Here is a 9,012-nt window from a genome sequence, read left to right as displayed (position 1 = left end):
CTCTGGCTAAGGAAGCCATCAGCAAGGAGATGTAACCTGCCAGAAAAGGACAGCTTGTAGTCTTAGCACTCCTGCTGACTTCCTAAGCCAAGGCAGCCAGGAAAACACACAGGGACAAAAGGCTCTTGCAAGTCCCCAGGGAGACCCCTGTGCAGTGCCTCTCATCCTCTACATCACAGCACTGTACATCACTTGTTCACTAACACTGCTGGAGCCAAAAGGAGTTCTCAGCTGTAGCCTTACTCTGCTGTGCTTTTTACCCTAACCCTCGCTCACGTGCGTGGAACTCTGCTTTTCAAGAGCCAAATTCTGCAGCCCAGCTTACACACCTAGTGTGGCAAGTACCATCACTGCAGCTCCCTGCTCAGGTCTACTTGTGAATGCTGTTTCTCTGTGCTGCCCTTCTCCATGCCACATTTGCCATGAAGCTCCATGCCTGCTGAGCACCCACCTCTCACAAACATCCCTAGTATCTGCTTGTTTCCCCCCACAGCCCTGCTGTGACCCTGTGTCTGTCCTTCAAGCTCTGTGCCTTCCCAGTGATGCTTCTTGTCCCCATTTCCCACCCAGGAGAAAGGGACACCCTGCCAAGTGCCAGCACTGCACCCTTGCTGTCACTGAGACAGCAGAAGGCAAAGCCAGTGCCTGCTTTTTGAGCAGTTCACTTCCCATCTCCCAGCCACATCTCCTCCTCCCTCTCTCATCTTATGCCATTTCAAGGAGGCCACACCTTTATGTCCTGCAAAAAAAAATGCATCTCTAGAAAGTAAATGCTTCAAGAGTCAGTATAGTTAATTCCTTACAGCTGTTCCACTAGAATAAATACAGAGACACTGAAGTGCATCAGTGGGAAAGGTGTGTGTGTCATCTGCCCACAGAGCTACTTGGAGCTGGCAGGATCACTTTCGCATGGGTAATTCTTCTGGAAAGAGGATTTACATGGTGGTTTTGGAATGGCAGGTATGCAAGGGGGAAATGACAGTTAAATCCCAAAGGCAGACTACAATGCAGAAAGAGTCCTGGGCATTAATTTGAAATTTCTAATCCAGTCCTCTGGAGTTTTTAATTTGAATTAAGGGTGCTTTTAGAAGGACATAGTGTAGGTCTGATTCCTTAGCTCAGGAACACTGAAGATAGAGAGAATACAAGATGTTGTTCATGTATCATAGAGACTCATGGGTGCTCCAGGATTTAATCCAAAAGGAAAACATCAAGAAATTTACCAATTTCAAGGTGGTCAAAAACCTCTTCATGTTGGCTGGAATCTGCTCTGACTTTGTCTCTGGTCCATTCCACATTTTTGGCTCATCTGTGTCTTTGCAGTTCTGTAATTTGAAAAGTAAGGCTGATTTTTGATTGGCAAAAGACTCATACAGAAACATTTCTTCTTGCTTCAAATTTCTCTTGAAGCAAGCCCAGGACAATCCTAGGGTCACTGGGTGAAGAAGCCTGTTCATGCTGTCTCTGTCAGTGAAATACAAAATCCAAAGAACAGGTACCTCTATACATTTGCATCAATAACGTTTCTAAATTGTTTTTCTTTCTATTAATATCTTGTTAACTGCCACACTTTCACACTGCTTTTGAAAGCTACTGCATTGCAAATAACCCAATGCATTCTTAACAAAATTAGAACAAAGATAGTAAAGTCATTTTGTTTGCTTTGTTTCCCACCCAGTTTCGTCAATAATTACGACATATTACCTGTAACTCTGTTGCTTTCATAAAAGCTTTTTATTCATGAATTTGGGGATATATTTTGAGAAGCTACTATATTTAGAAACTGACTGTCCATGTGATTTTTTAACTTACCAAAACTTCTCTTTCGTTCACATTAAGGGGGAAAAATAGGAAAAAACCCCCAGTAGGTGTGTAACTGAATTCAAGATATAATATCCTGCAGATTTCAATGTCCTACTCAGTCTTCTGGTTTTTTAATTGCATTTTCATTTCCCTTCCAGTCTGTAGCAGAGGCAGGCCAGCAGTCCCTTCATCTCAAAGCGACTGTGTGCTCCACACAGCACCTGGGGAAGGATGTTGGTTTAAAATGCACACGATAACCCCATGAAGAGGTAATGTGCTATGTACAGTCCCTGCTCTCTTTGCATTTAGGGAAATGTATAGAGGCATGAAATGCATTTTAATATGTCTATGCACTACTTTTCCATAATTTTAAGCTTTTTATCATTTTAGAGCATAGATGCTCTTTCCCAGCTAAATAAAAAGGTGCATGGGCAGATTTACTTAATAGTACAGTAGATATGGGTTCTAACTGTCTTGGTTTGGAAAGACAGGTGTCTGCTAAGGAAGGCAGGAGCCTCCCCTGAAATGGAAAATGCAAACCCCTTTCCCTCCGAATTGCTATAAATTTTAAATTAAGGGGCTCTCAGGCAAAAATATGGGAGCAGGACTAACAGTTCTTTATTAGGGAAGAAAATAAAAAGATAAAATAAACAATGCAGTAAACCAAAACAACACTGACAGAGTCAGAATACAACCTGGCACCCTGTGGGTCAGGGTGTTGGTAGCAGTGCAATTGGAATCGTGGCTGCAGTTCTCCCGGAGTGTCAGGTGTGGTTCTGTTGGAGCAGGGATCTGGTAGAAAGGTGAAGTCTTCTTCTGAAGATCCAGGGGAAGAGGCAGCTGCTGTTCCTCTGGGAAACCCAGTAGAGAAAGCTGTGCTGGTGTTCCAGAATCGCCAGATTATATCTGGGTAGCAATGCTTGGCTCCTCCGTCTGGGCTCACATCTCCCAATGGGATGCTGTAGTTCTTATCAGCCATGCAGTGACATTCAATAGTCCATTATCAGCAGGTGTCTCCCTGGGGGGAGGATTGGTTGTGAAAGAAATAAGGAAAACTGCCCTCTTAACAGAAGACAACTGCCATACAGATGGCAAATAGAATACAATTTCCTTAGCAATCCAGGACACTAACATACTTTAAATATCACTAAAACTAGAACAGAGCAGTACAGAAGTCGTTCTGCTCAAGTATTGTAATACCATAGGAATGCTTGAGGGGAGAAAGAACTACAATATTCACACTTGGTATTCACAGCCTGTTCATTACACATCTCTAGAAACGTGTCCCCCCCGCCCTTAATTAACAAGAAAGCTGAAAGAGTAGGAGGAACAAAAATGTTCTCAACTTCAATGACACTATTGGAAAATAATTATTTCCAAACTGCTTATCTGTTAAAAAAAGCTGGCAAGCTACCAGGATCTTGATTGCTGTAAGCAATTTTATAACTGCTCTATACAGATAAATTTAACAAAGAAATTAATTTCAGTCTCATAATAAGTCTCATCTCATTACCAAAACATCTGTACTGCAATGGAGCCTTGTGCAAAGAACTGCTGGGAGAGGATTTTGTCTGCAGACATTCAACAACTACCTAGAAAAACTCCATCTCAGAGTGCTGAATGCCATTTAACACTTCCTTCTAAATATAATTCCTCGTAATTGTAAAATAGAAAGTGAAATACTGTGAAATGAAGTGAGTCTTCCCAGTTTCTCTTGTATTTAGCCCACAGGATTTGAGGAAAGCTCCCTGACTGGGTGGGTTACAGGAATACCCTGCGGCTGGTACAAACAGGTCCCTGAAGCGCCTGGATAGAAGGACAAGGCGCAGCTATGGAGGGAGCCGACCAGGCAAGGTGCCCTCTGTGACCTGCTGCTTGTTAACAGAGAGGTTCTCATGACTGCTGTGGCCATTAGCAGCCATCTTGGCCACAGTGACCATAAAGCAATGGAGTTTAAACTCCCTGGCTACAGGAGGGAACGTGCCACCAAGACTCCATCCTGTCATGCGATGGGTGAGCCACTGGGCCCCAAGGGTTACAGTGAGAGGGTCACATCAGGCTGCTGACCAGTCACTAGTGGGGTTCTGCAGGGCTCCACCCTCGGCCCTGTGCTCTCCAGCATCCTTCTCAGCAATGCAGAACTAGGATATCTTCAAAGTAAGTTTACCAGCACCATCAGACTGGGAGGAGCTGACTCCCTCGAAGGCAGAGGGGTCCTGCAGAGAGACCTCAACAAATCAGGGAGCTAGGCAGTCACCAAGTGCAATGTGGGCAATTATAGCACACATGAGCACACAATAATTCTGCAGGAGTGCCCAATTACTTCATGCACGAGTGCACTTTTGGGTCCCTTTCAAGCCGGGATATTCAATGTTTCCTAAAAAAGTGACCTCCCCCTCCTTTACACCACCATGCTGCCTTTTACTGCGACTCCTCTTCACTCAGAACATTTCTATTACATCCCCAACTCCTCCAACAAGTCTTTGAAAACACTGGAAAGTACAACATGACCAAGATCCAAAATTGAAACTTGACAGTAGATATAGCGATAAGCTCTGGAAGCTTTGAGCCAACTTATGGTCACTGTGCTTTGCAAAGAAAGGCACAAAACAATAACAGGGTGAGTAGGAGCCCATCAATCCTGGCATGGCAGCGCTCATGCTTGCAGCTCTCAGATGACTCTGCCTGAGCAGCAGCATTATGAATAGCCTGGCTTTTTTCTTTTACTGTTCTTACTGGTGTTCTTGTTATGGCACATCAACCAGGGTATAAAGAAAATGAGGACGTGATATATCCTGATGAAAATCCTGCTATGGATTTCAGTTTTGTTAACGCGTAACTTGGCTGCACAGAATCTCATCTTTGGGAGCCGCAATGCCATTTTCTGCTTCTAGACATCCCATCCAACAAGCTGCAGAGAGCAGATTTACTGGCACAGAAGGCATTTTGTCATGGGGTACTCCTCACACATTTGCTGCTCTACTTGACCATGCAAATCAATATCTCTTCACAGAGCACACGCTGCGAGCGGTTAGAAAACAGAGCATTTCCTCCAATCCAGCACATCATTGCAACTTCAAATTCCTGTCTTTTTTTTTTCTCAATTACAGAATCATTCTGTTCATCAATTTTGCTTCCTTGGCATATAATTTTACAGATATTTAATATAGCAAATAAACTTTTTGGTTTATAGCAAATAAACTTTGGTTCTTGAACTTTTCCACAGAAAATTAAAATTAAATAAATTAAATTAAAATATCTCCTCAAATATGTTTTTTTCTTCATTGTTGCTTTTCTTGTTTCCACAGCAACATTTCCATGACACTCATTAAGCCTTTTTTCCTGTTTTCTTCAAATTCTAAAAGGAAATCGTGACTTTAGAGTTTTGTTTTATTCTGCTATTTGTGTTGTAACAAATGCAGAGTTTTTTTATCTATGTCTTAGAACAAGGATTGCAGTACAATGATCATCTCCATCTCTCTTGCAATAATTAGTTAATTCAGTAAAATTTCATTTAAATCAGTAGTAGTATCATCAGCCTATCATTTCACCAGGTTCCAAAACCATCACAAGCTTTTTACAGTCCTAAGTGGGGCAGGAATCTTCTCTGGGCCCTTTTTAATTACTTCATTTGAGAACATAAATCAGCAGGACTGAAGGATGGCATCCATTTCATTTAAAATTTTTCAATAAATACTAAATAAAGGAAGTCTCCTGTGATTACTATAACCCAGTTCGTACCTAGGGGGAAAACACTGAAAAAACATTTTCAACATCACAGCTGAAAATGTTGACGGTAATCCACATAAAGACTGCTTACTCTCATCCAGGTTGTAGAAGGTACTATTTCAAAGGAAAACAGAGACTTAAGCCGCAAGCTTTGTCCATTTATGCTATTATTGCCATTCATTTCTTCCCTTTCCTTGTTTCTTGCTCCCAGTATATTTTCTTAGATGCACTAGAAGTTACTGCACATATTGACAGACGCTTACATGTCTCTGTGCTCTAACTGCCAGAAGTACATCAAAATATTGGAATAGCTCATTTAAAACAATGGGAAAATCATGTCAGGTTCTGTGCAACTGTTTCCAGAACTGTTTCCCCCACCTGAGATTGCAACTGAAGTCAAAGACAAGTCTGTTCAGGAGCTGTTGTAGCTTATAAACTAATCCAGTTGGACAAGGGGTTGTTTCTCTCTAAGCAAAATGCAGTTGAAGTTCAGAGCTACATCTTCATCTGACACCAACAGGTAACAAACAAAACTTCAGTTAGACTTCAATGCAAGCACTATTAGATTGAATGTTCTGTTTCATATGAATAAATAATAAAGACAGGAAGTTTGCATCCCAACTGTTTCCGGACGTTGTTTACACTTAATCTACTTCAATATTGGTAACAGATGTGGAGTGGAGAAAGGGACTGTCCCTGGCACTGTGCATTTTACACACTGTGACAAGTGGCTTCCAAACCTCAGCTGAGTAGGAAAACACAACTGAGAACATTAAGCTCCAATTCCAGCCCAGACTTTTACCAATCATAGCTTTTCTTCCTCTCCTCCACTAAAAGCAAATGCAACATTCAATGTCACTTTTGAATTTATTGAAAAACTTATGCTTGAGTCTTCTCAAAATTATTCTCTTTATGGCCTGATTTTTTCTGAACAGGTTGTTAATGGGACCTGCTTGGGGTTTTCCTACCTTAAAGTCAAGTAATTTCTCAGTTTCCAGACCTCCTCATGTTTTATGCCACTTGCATCAAAGGGTAGATTTGCTACAGCAGCTGTTCCTTCAATATTCAGCAGATTTCAAGCTTTTAAAATGGTTATCAGTAAAACCAGAATAAACCTTAAGGACTGTTAATTTCCCCAGATCAAATAGCTACTTTAAAAGAACATATTCCTATATTATGTGTGAAACAAAAGTACAGCCAAATTAGAAGTTCTCTTGAAAGATTCTTCTTTGCAAATACACCTTTCTACTGAGGCCTGACCTTTTAGGAAAGTTACCAATTTTAATTAAAAAAAAAAAAAAAAACCAAACAAACAAACTCACTGACAAAGATCCCTCAGCTCCAAATTGAGTTTTCAGTCCAAACCAGATAAAAAAAATTTCTGTGCACCCATTCAGAGCCCACATTGACTCTCCATGCTGTAACTTAACCAGGGAAGTGAGAGCTACACCTTATGGCAGCTGTCATAGGGACCGGATAGGAACAGAGCTTTTAGTGTTTGTAGGGAGTTCATGCTTCCAGCAGAGTTTTAGCCAGCTCTGGCTTTCTGGTTTGCAGAAAAACACACATTTTACTCTTCTGTGGCCCTTAGGAAGTTTTTCTCTTCAGCACCTCTGAGGTTTGGCTGGGTCTGCTCCCTGCTCACCTGAGCAGCTTCTCAGTTTCTCTGTGTGAGCTGCAAATTCTCAGAAGGTTTCTACAAGCCTTTTCTTCCTGAACCTCATCTGCCTATCACTCTAAGAACATGGAAAGCTTCCCTCCCCTAACAGGGGCTGCATCCTAAAACATCCTAAAACAAACTTTGCTTGAAGGAAAAGAGCAATACATGGTTCTATGTAATTTTAAGCACTGGAGCATGTGAGTACTGCCGAACCACGTGGCAAAGCAAGGCAAATCAAATCTGGCATCAAACCCCACACGCTGGCTGTTACCACAGAACCTCCTGAAGTGGGAGGGGCACATCAGGATCCTAGAGTCCAGCTCCCAGCCCCATGTAGGATACCACGGGTCACACCCTGTGCCTGCGAGCACTGACACAGCTACCAGAGACACCCTGAGCCCAGAACAGCACAGATCAAAGTGCTGCCATGTGCCAAATCAGCTGCACGTCAGCAGAGTCAGACGCTCCTGCCTACAGCACACCTGGACAGAACCAGTGCAGAGCTGCTGGGATTACTACTTTGCCAAGGAACTTTCAGTCTAGATTTAGTACCTCCTAGAGACCAGGAATTGTTCACAATCACAGGTTTTCCTCTTTAATGCCACAATTGGTGTTTTTGATCACGGTCTGATCTTCGAAATCATGGAAAGTTTGTGGAGTTGAGATTTTTGTTTAGCAAGTCAAAATACTTGTGCAACTTTTCAAAATTATATAAAAGTTATGGACAGGAGAAAACTTACTCCTGACAGATACTGTAGATATTTTCTTCATCTTCATAATAGTAATACCTGTTTAAATACCTTTCATTCTAACTCCAAGGCTTATCTTCTCTTGAAAATTGAATTACAATACCTCAACTGAGCCCTGAATAATTCTTATGAAAATTAACACTTGTCCATCAAAAATAAAGTACATTTAGACATTTTAGGTTGAATTTCTTGGTACCATCCTTTCCATATAAGCTAATTTTAAAGAATTTTGATTGAATGGTATTGCTGCTTTCCTCAGCTCATGGATTATACTAGAGATAAGTAAGCCATTTCTTTCAACTGTAACTTGCAAACTTTGGGATTAATTGTAAAAGATGTAATTTAATCGTGAGAGGAAAGTAGACATGTGGGCTGCTAAAAGCAAATCAGGTGCTGAACAGTAACGCAGTAATTTCCTTACAAGCTGCCAATTAATTCTGAGAGAAATAGAAATTGCGTGCTAAGTAATACCTACTTAATATAGCCCTCTTCAGCCCTCCAATGAGTCAGTGACTAGAGAGGCTCTGACTTCTGCTGTTGTCCCTCAGAGGATGGATCTAAGACTCCACTTCAACCCCAGAAAGCTTTGGCCTGTCTACAGGCAGTCTGCACCTCAGCACTTTGCACAACCTCTCTTATCCTACACTTTTATTGGATTTAGTTCCAACGTTATGGCAGGCCCGCAGCAATCTAAGATATACACATCGCAAAATTACAACTACAACAAATTCACTGGACTTCTTCAAGGAATTTTCATGCCCAGGTTTTCATGGTGTATTCCTCTCTAATTAATGCCATTTGCTCCATACCATTTCCTGGGAAGTCCCTGTTTTACAGATTTACTCAAAGCAGTTTTCACAGTATTGTAAGAAGCTTGGTCATAAACTTTGCAGTTCATTTAAGCCAGTGGTGCCTGAGGAGCTGAGCCTACAAAAGACTGAGTAATAAAAGGTTTTTCACCAGCTCCATTAGGGCCAGTAGGTTTTTACTTGTGTTCTTTTGGTGCCTTTTAGGAAATGCTCCAGAAACAGGAGAATTTCGCCTGTTACCTGTTAGCAACTACTGAGGGAG

General features: G+C 41.6%; 1 long non-coding RNA gene across 1 annotated transcript in view; it reads right to left on the bottom strand.

Moving 5' to 3' along the window:
* Positions 1–2,514, bottom strand: part of LOC115948722 — a 38,337-nt gene extending 35,823 nt beyond the window's left edge. Inside the window, exons 1-2 of the long non-coding RNA XR_004082511.1 lie at positions 2,499–2,514; positions 1,224–1,325 (exon numbers count right to left, since the gene is read on the bottom strand). This is a non-coding gene — a long non-coding RNA (uncharacterized LOC115948722). The remainder of the gene's footprint in view (positions 1–1,223; positions 1,326–2,498) is intronic.
* Between the last annotated feature and the right edge of the window lie 6,498 nt (positions 2,515–9,012).

Source organism: Geospiza fortis, unplaced genomic scaffold (genome assembly GCF_000277835.1).
Source record: "Geospiza fortis unplaced genomic scaffold, GeoFor_1.0 scaffold614, whole genome shotgun sequence".
In the NCBI taxonomy this organism is placed as follows: domain Eukaryota; kingdom Metazoa; phylum Chordata; class Aves; order Passeriformes; family Thraupidae; genus Geospiza; species Geospiza fortis.
The sequence above is the reverse complement of the archived record's forward strand: the minus strand, read 5'-3'. Positions and strand labels throughout refer to the sequence as shown.